Consider the following 8,269-nt stretch of genomic DNA (forward strand, 5'->3'; position numbering starts at 1 on the left):
CTTCCACACCTATGACCCTCTTCTGGGTTATCACATGCTTGGTATAACAGAAATCAAGCAGACCCAGTTTTGCATATGCTTGCTGCTAGTGACATAAATTTCACTGATTTTAGCAAGGCCAATGTGGACAATACTAATAAATTTGAATTTTCCAACGGGAGGCAGTCTCATGCTTCTGTTGGCAATGAGAGAACTCTTCCTTACAATGACTTTTCATCATTTCTGAGATCCGTTGATCCAGATGGGTTTTCTAACTTTAATGCTCCTGGTGGAACAAGCAATCTCAATTCGAGCTCCAAACCTATTTTCTCCCATTTACAGCATCAACAGGGAGATCAGGGCATCTTAAATAATCTTAACATGATTTCTTTCTAACTATTGATCATTGTATTATGGTTACCTTTTTTTTCCCCCAGACTTCTTCATTTTTGGCATGAAATCTTCCTATTTTAATCATGTTTGCTCATTTGAATTACTACCATGGCAATGGAGAAGGATTGGGGCAAGTACGATGGAAATCAATCTTCGCCTTTTGTCACTACAATGAGAGAATCCCCACTGTCTATACGTGGAAATTTAATGATCTCTCCATTTGTGAGAACGGGAGCTTCTCAAGCTTTGAATAATTTTACTGCCCAGAACCCTTGCTATCAGTATTCAACTGTCAATAACTTAATGCAGTATCAGCCCCAGAATTTGCACAGTCAACAAAACTTCTGACGTTTTGAGTCGTCATATGTGCAGGGTGCTAATGCTTATATTGCCAAGTCAAGACCCTGCTTTGCAAGTAAACATGAACCTTGCAGCCAACTGCAGGGGCAGAAAATACTGAATCAATCTCAGCTTCCTTCAACAACTGTGAATGTAGGTCAACAATGTTTTTCAGCAAGTTCAGCATGCCTTTATGGTTCTAATCGAGCTGCAGGGATAGCTTTAAGACACTTTGATGAATGTAGAAGTGATGATTGTCGTAGTTCAGAGTCTTCAAACATCATGACGATGGATTCCACTGTGAGAGGTCATGACAACTTGGAAGGCATTTCACCACCTGCCAAAAGATTGAAAATAGAAGCTACTTTTGATGTTTCTGTGAGCAATAGTGATATTTATAAACTATGGGATTCCCAGATGGTTCTAACCAATTCTCCTGAAAGGCTTCCAAAAATGCAGCAACAACCAGAATCTTTCTTTCCTATCTATTCCAAAGTTACGGACAACAATATGGAATCATCCACGAATGCAAAACAAGATTCTGCATATTTTAGCATGACAGACAACAATGTGACTGGCATAGAAGCTATTCTTTTTGAATCAAGAGAAGCTAGTCGTAAATTAGGGGATGCATATCCCAAAAGCAATGATGAGGTAGCCAGAAACATTGGGGAAAATGATAGTGGATCAAATTCAAATTCAAGTAAACATACTTTCAAGAAAGATCCTAGTGTTGATATAGGCGGTGTACAGGAAAGAGGTGGGTTTGACCAGGCTGGGAAGAAAACTACAAAAGAAGTTATTGGGCCAAAAACTGATTTGGAAAAGGCAATGGAGTTTTCAAATCCAAAAATAATGACTGTTTCAGGTGGTGTATTTGGACGCAACTTTGATAATGAGACTATTTCTCAAGGTCCAGAAGTTGATGGTGTATTGGAGAAGTCATACCTTGAAAGCAATGGTCTGATAGCCAGAAGCTCAATGGATGCTGTTAAAGGATCAAGTTTCAGTGTCCAAGCTTTCCAAAAAGATTCTTGTGCTGATATGGAGGGTGTACAGGGAAGAGTTGGGTTTGACCAGGCTGGGAAGAAAACTACAGAAGTTATTGAGCCAAAAGCCGATTTATAGCGGGGAACAGTGTCTTCAAAAGCAAATCCAATAATAAGTGGTGTTTCCTATGATGTACTTGAAAAAACTTACAAGAGTGGGACTACCTCTGAAGGCATAGAAGCTGGTAACACATTGGAGGACTGATACCTCAACATTGATGATGTGAAGTTGACAGTCAGTAATGCACCGAGTGATGTTGGCAATTCAAATTCAAGTGAGCGCACTCTCCAGAAAGATCCTATTGCCGATGTAGATGATTTTTGGTGCCGAAATGAGTTCAAACAGTCCGTTAAAAACAATGCAAATGGAATTACTGAGCCAAAATCTGATTTGGAGAATGGAGAAAAGTCTTCAAAACCAACTTTAAGCAGTGTTTCCTTGACTGAAACGTTCACATATGATCAAATAAAGGAACACATTATGAGTCTAAGGCAGGGTTTTGGTCAGGTCAGTAAACCATTTTAGCAATCGCCATTACCTTCATAATACCCTCTCTCTTTCTCTATATATATATATATGAGAATATATTAAAGATTTTAATTTCTTTAATTTGATGTTCTTTCATGCAACTTTCTCTGATCCTTGGATGTGATTAACCTTCATAAGGATTGCATGTATTTTGATCAACTCTACCTTTGGATTCATGTATTTATTTTTCCTTTAACTAATTTCTTCTATGTTAAGGTTACATTTTGTATTTTACTAAATTGATGCCGATTTCATGTGAGAATTCCTCATTTTTGTGACTGCCTTGTATGAAGGGAAGGCCAGTTGATCTCCTCTGTTAAAACCTGGTAGGTTAGCTTCAATGACAGCTTACTGCACCTTGATCTTTGCATTCACTCTGTTGTCCTTATATGTTGTGACTCTTTCTATATGTATAACATAAACAACCATTTCAACTTAAAGGCTTTTGAATAGTTTTTATCATAGTTTCTAGCATACCTTCTCACACAAGCCATCTGAGATTTTTAAGTACTAACAAAGAACAAATTCACATACCCTATGCTGAAATGTAACTTCATTTAAATTCCAAGAGAATGGAAATTTGCAAGGATCATACCTTCTCTATTTAGTTATAGAGACCTTGATGTCGCGTCAAAGACTACAATTCAACAGTTTAGGTTGTTAACTAGAGGCATATGAATCCTTTTCCTTATACTTTTTAACATCTAATGCATCTTTTGACACCGACTATACTTGAGGAAGAAATTGGAATTGATGATAACTCATGCGCGTTGTGTGGAATGGAGAAGCTTTTCTTTGCACCAGTGCCAATCTGTTGCCTATCTTGTGGCAAACTCATCAAAAGAAACACAAACATTTACCAGAGAAGAGCAGAAGAGATTGATACAGAACAGTGCTTTTGCGCCCCTTGTTTCAGAAATTCTCGAGGTGAATCTATCCAATTCAATGGGGTATCTATTCCCAAGAAAGTACTTGATTGTAAGAAAAACGATTGTTACTGAAGAAGCGGTAACTTAGCTATTTATGCCCTATAATTCTTTTGTGTATAGTGGATAGAGAATGATAAACTCACCTTTCATATGTTACCTCCTCTAGTGGGTCCAATGTGACAAATGTCAGAGGTGGCAACATCAGATATGTGCGCTCTTCAACGATAAGAGGAATTCAGAATGCAAATTTCAGTATGTGTGTCCCAAATACTGCTCAAAAGAAATTGAAGAAGGAATTCGTACACCCTTAGGGACTGCTATTTTTGGTGCTAAGGACTTGCCAAGGACCAAGTTTAGTGACCATGTAGAGCAAAGGCTCTTTTTGTGTCTTGAACATGAGAAAGCGCACAAGGCAAAAGTTGAAGGAAAGAATGTTGAAGAGGTATGGAGCAAACTGCAGCACAAGTACAATTGTGAACATCTATTTGAAAAATATGTATATAAGAAATTTTGTAATTATGTTATGTTACACTATTTTTTCCAGTAAACAAGCAAACTAGTGAAAGAGTAGTAAACAAGTTCTATATTTTCTCCATTTTTTAACTACTCTATTTCCTAATTTTCAATGTATGCATTTGGTTTGCAGATTTCTGGAGCGGAAAATCTTACTGTAAGGGTGGTGCTATCAGTTGAAAAGCAATTAAAAGTGAAAAAGGAGTTTCTTGACGTCCTGTCTGAGGATAGTTACCCTCCAGAGTTCCCATATACATCGAAAGTAAGTTGAGATGTTGATTTGTGAGTAATTTTGTTCAGCGACCTCTTCAGGACTAGCCCTCTCTTTATAATGGTCAGAACTAACACGTCAGTTTCTGTTGCAGGTTATTCTTTTGTTCCAGAATATAGAGGGAGTAGATGTGTGTATCTACGTTGCTTTTGTCCAGGAGTTTAGCTCAGAATGTAGTCACCCAAATCATCGTTGTGTGTACAGCTCATATATTGATTCAGTCAAGCATTTTAGGCCTCAAAGATAGACTGCGACTGGGGAAGCTCTTCGTGCATTTGTGTATCATGAAATATTGGCAGGTAGATCATAAATTCCTTTTGCTAGGTTTTGTTAGACGGTATATCTATCCTCTTCAAATTTATATTCAAAGTTAATTATATTTCTTGGCATTTATATTGATTCTGTTTTTTTGATTTTGCTATCTTTAGATGGGATATCTTGAATTTTGCAAGAAACGAGGTGTTGAAAAATGTTACATTTGGGCTTGTCCTCCTTTAAAAGGGGAAAACCATGTGCTATATTGCCATCCTCAGAGCCAGAAAACCCCAAAGAGTGATAAACTAAGACGCTGGTATTTCTTTCTTTCTCAATCTTTATGGATGTGTGTTGTGTTCGATTGTGATCCTTGCTGCTCATGATTATTGGGTATTTACTAGGCCTGTTCAATTTGTGCAGGTATCATTCAATGTTAAGAAAGGCTAATGAAGAAGACATTGTAGTTGGTTTGACCAAATTCTTTGTTTCTGCTGAAAAATGCAACTCCAAGGTGACAGCTGCTCGTTTGCCAAACTTTGATGGAGACTACTGGTCTGGTGCTGTTATGAATGAAATCAAGAAAATTGAACAGGAGAGTAAGACAAAAAGTTGAAACAAGTATTGACCAAAAGAGCTCTAAAGTCAATGGGACATACAGACACTTCAAAAGACACCGCTAAAGACATTCTGATGATGCATAAAGTAAGTGTTTCTTATCTCTCACCATATTAGTCTGCATAGTAGGTCGTCTTATACGACTGCCAAAATAGCTTCTTAGTTGGCTTTTAACATTTAAATTAGTCAAGCAACTAGATGAATTCAAACACGTTTCAAATGGGACTCTAGAGTGATTTTAAGATTTAGGTCTTTGACCATAATATGGTCTTCTGAGTTTATTGTGACCAAAGTCTCGCGTGATCTTTAAGAACTAGAACAGTCAATGTTAATTTTGCATATTGAGGCATAGGGACCTAGATGAAAGGAATTTACTGTAATACATGGGAGATAAGTTTTGAATTCTTGGATTTGTGAAGCTGAATATGCTTTTTGTGGTTTGATGTTGGATATGAGAGACTGAATAAAACGAGACAGGAAAGCACATTAGGGATCATGGCTGCAAAAGAGAAATGTATTCGGTTCTGGATGCAATCACAAATCTAGGACTATATAACTTATCTGAACTTTATCAAAGGAATATTTTTGTTCACGTGTCTTGTTTATAAATTATCATATCATTGTTGGTAGAAAAAATATCAGCATGTTGGCCAGCAAAAAAGTCCAAAATCATTAAATATCGAGTTGTTCAGTAGTTCATGATCTAATATCATAATCTGATATCTTCATTTTCCTTCCGTTAGTTGGGCCAAACTATATTACCCGTCAAGGAAGATTTCATCACAGTCGAATTGCAGTATACTTGCACGCTTTGTCATAAGCAGTGTAAAAAAAACCGGACCGGACCGGCCGGTTCAACCGGTGAACCGGTCAGTGGTCCGGTTCGGTTCATAAGCTAAACCGGGGACCGGTTCAAACCGGATTGAACCGGTCAAACCGGTGAAAACCGGTAATGAACCGGTTTAAATAAATATATTGATATTTATCCTATTTTTTCTCATTTAACTCCTAATATCTCAATTATTATAGATTTAAATGAATTTTGATGATGAGTTTGGCATCAATAACTATTAATTTTAGTTATTGAAAAAATTATAAAGATCAAAATTCTCAATATTGTTGTACTTTATTATTATTACAATCAAATTCTTATTGTATTTCTTTATATTTTGTTATTAGTAATTATTAGTATTGTTATATTTTGTCATTTTTAATCAAATTATATTATTTTAATATGACCGGTTTGATCCTGAGTTGACCCCGGTCTGACCCATTAACCCTTGAACTACTACCTCAACCGGTTTAGTGTCCGGTCCGGTTTTTTGTTCCTTGGTCATAAGGCCATATTGTCTGGAAAGCGATGGTTTTGCACTGAGTGCAGGAAATACCAGCAGGGTTCTACAAAAATAGACAATTTTATGGCGGTAATTTCTGAGATCTACCTAATTGATAATGATGAATATCATGGTAGGTAGACTCTAGCACAACATGCTATGTGTGCAAGAACAATAACTTTTTCAAAACATTGAAGAAGGAAGATAGGGATGTGAGTCACATGGAAAATGCTTCAAATGTCCAAGTCAAAGGTAACAGGACTGTGAAAATTGAATTCATTTCTAGAAAAACTCTTACTTTAAGATATGTCTATTATGTACTAGGAATTATAAAGAATTTAATTTATGCACCTTTACTTAAAGTCTGTATTTGTCCTCACTAAAGGTGAAACATTTGTAGGTCAGGGATTTTTTTGTGAGAACATGTTGAAAATTATAAAGTTAATAATATTTACATTTCTGCTTATGTTAGTTAAGACTTATTGATCAAATTAAATATTTATAATACTATTATAATAATTAACCTTAGCCACAAGATTAAGCGATTGATGTTAGGGAGAATTGCAATTAGGTCCCACTCAAGGAATTAAATACAAAAAGGTCCCTTAAAATCATGAAATTATTCTGAAGTCCCAAGGGACTTTTTTGCAATAAATTTTATTTGTTTAATTACTAAATTACTCTTCTTCTTGTTTTTTTTTAAAACTTTGTATTGACAACTGAACAACTCAGGGTACAAGGATTGACAACTATCGCGGCTAGTTTGACAACACATTTTCTCAGCATATCACATCATAAGTTGTCAAACCAGTCGCGATAGTTGTCAATCCTTGCACCCTGAGTTGTCAATCACTGCTCTTTCAGTTGTCAATGCAAACTTAAAAAAAAAAAAGAAGGGTAATTTGGTAAGTAAACAAAAAAAATTTAATGCAAAAAAAATTTTGGGACTTTAAAATAATTTTATGATTTCAAAGGACCTTTTTGTATTTAATTCCCTTGAGTGGGACCTAATTGCCATTTTCCCTTGATTTTATAAGGAACATTATGCATGTGAGTTTATACCAAAGTTCGGACTCATCAGCTTGTATGTCGGGAATTACTGTCATAACGTCACAACTTCATGAATATTTAATAGAAACCAATTCACATACTCACTTATGGATTGATACGTGCTATAGGATAAAGTATCAATATATTATTAAAATATTAATATGAAGCTCATCAAGATAAATTTTAACTTGTATTCCATAAATACATTTCTGGGAAAAAAAGAAGAAGAAGTAAACAAGCCCTAAGTTTTTGGGAAAATATTAAAACTTTCTTTTATTTTCTGTTAGTTCACTAAATTAAAACTCTTAATTCCTTGTGAAGTTAGGAGTCATGCTTCTCTCGTAGTTAAAAAACTTAATTATTGAGTACAATTAAATAAGTTTTTTTTAGCAAAATATATTAAACATCTCTTTATTTTACATAACTTACAAAATCTCCTCATTTATTTTGAAAACATCTCCTATAAAATGCATGTTATACAAATTTTCTTTACACATTTTGTTGGCAACACCTACAAAAATAATAAAAATATGGTTTGAGTCTTGTCCAAGGACACTGTCTTTAAGAGTTATTCCACCACACAGGTTAGAATAAAAGGCGGCACTCCTCATATTAAACAAACCCTTCTTGCGTGGAGCAAGATGACAGAACAGTAAAAATTTAAAACTCAGGAGACGAGAGAGAGAGGAGAAGAGCTCGGGGGTAGAACTTGACACACCTGACTATGCATCATACATTGCATTTTATAGGCAGATAATATATGACTGTTTGGCTGCCATAATGGTGATTGAAAATGGTTTTAATGACAATTAAAGGAGTGGTTTTTAAACAATTAATTAAAGTGAATTAAAATGTTTTAAGGCCATTGAATATGGTTTATGAAAGAATAAAACTAACTAATTAAAACATATAAATGCTTCAATGTTCATCACTAATGGTCAATTCTAAAGACTTCTCTTCTTAGCCATTTTATTAGCTCAAGCTCACATCTTAGTAAACAGTACTAAGGTTTT

General features: G+C 35.3%; 1 pseudogene; it reads left to right on the top strand.

Annotated features, from left to right (window-relative positions):
* Positions 1 to 480: 480 nt before the first annotated feature.
* Positions 481 to 6,347, top strand: LOC114754645 (probable histone acetyltransferase HAC-like 1; annotated as a pseudogene).
* Positions 6,348 to 8,269: the final 1,922 nt, after the last annotated feature.

Source organism: Neltuma alba, unplaced genomic scaffold, assembly GCF_004799145.2.
Source record: "Neltuma alba isolate B1F8T4 unplaced genomic scaffold, ASM479914v2 tig00010174_pilon, whole genome shotgun sequence".
NCBI classification, from domain to species: Eukaryota; Viridiplantae; Streptophyta; class Magnoliopsida; order Fabales; family Fabaceae; genus Neltuma; species Neltuma alba.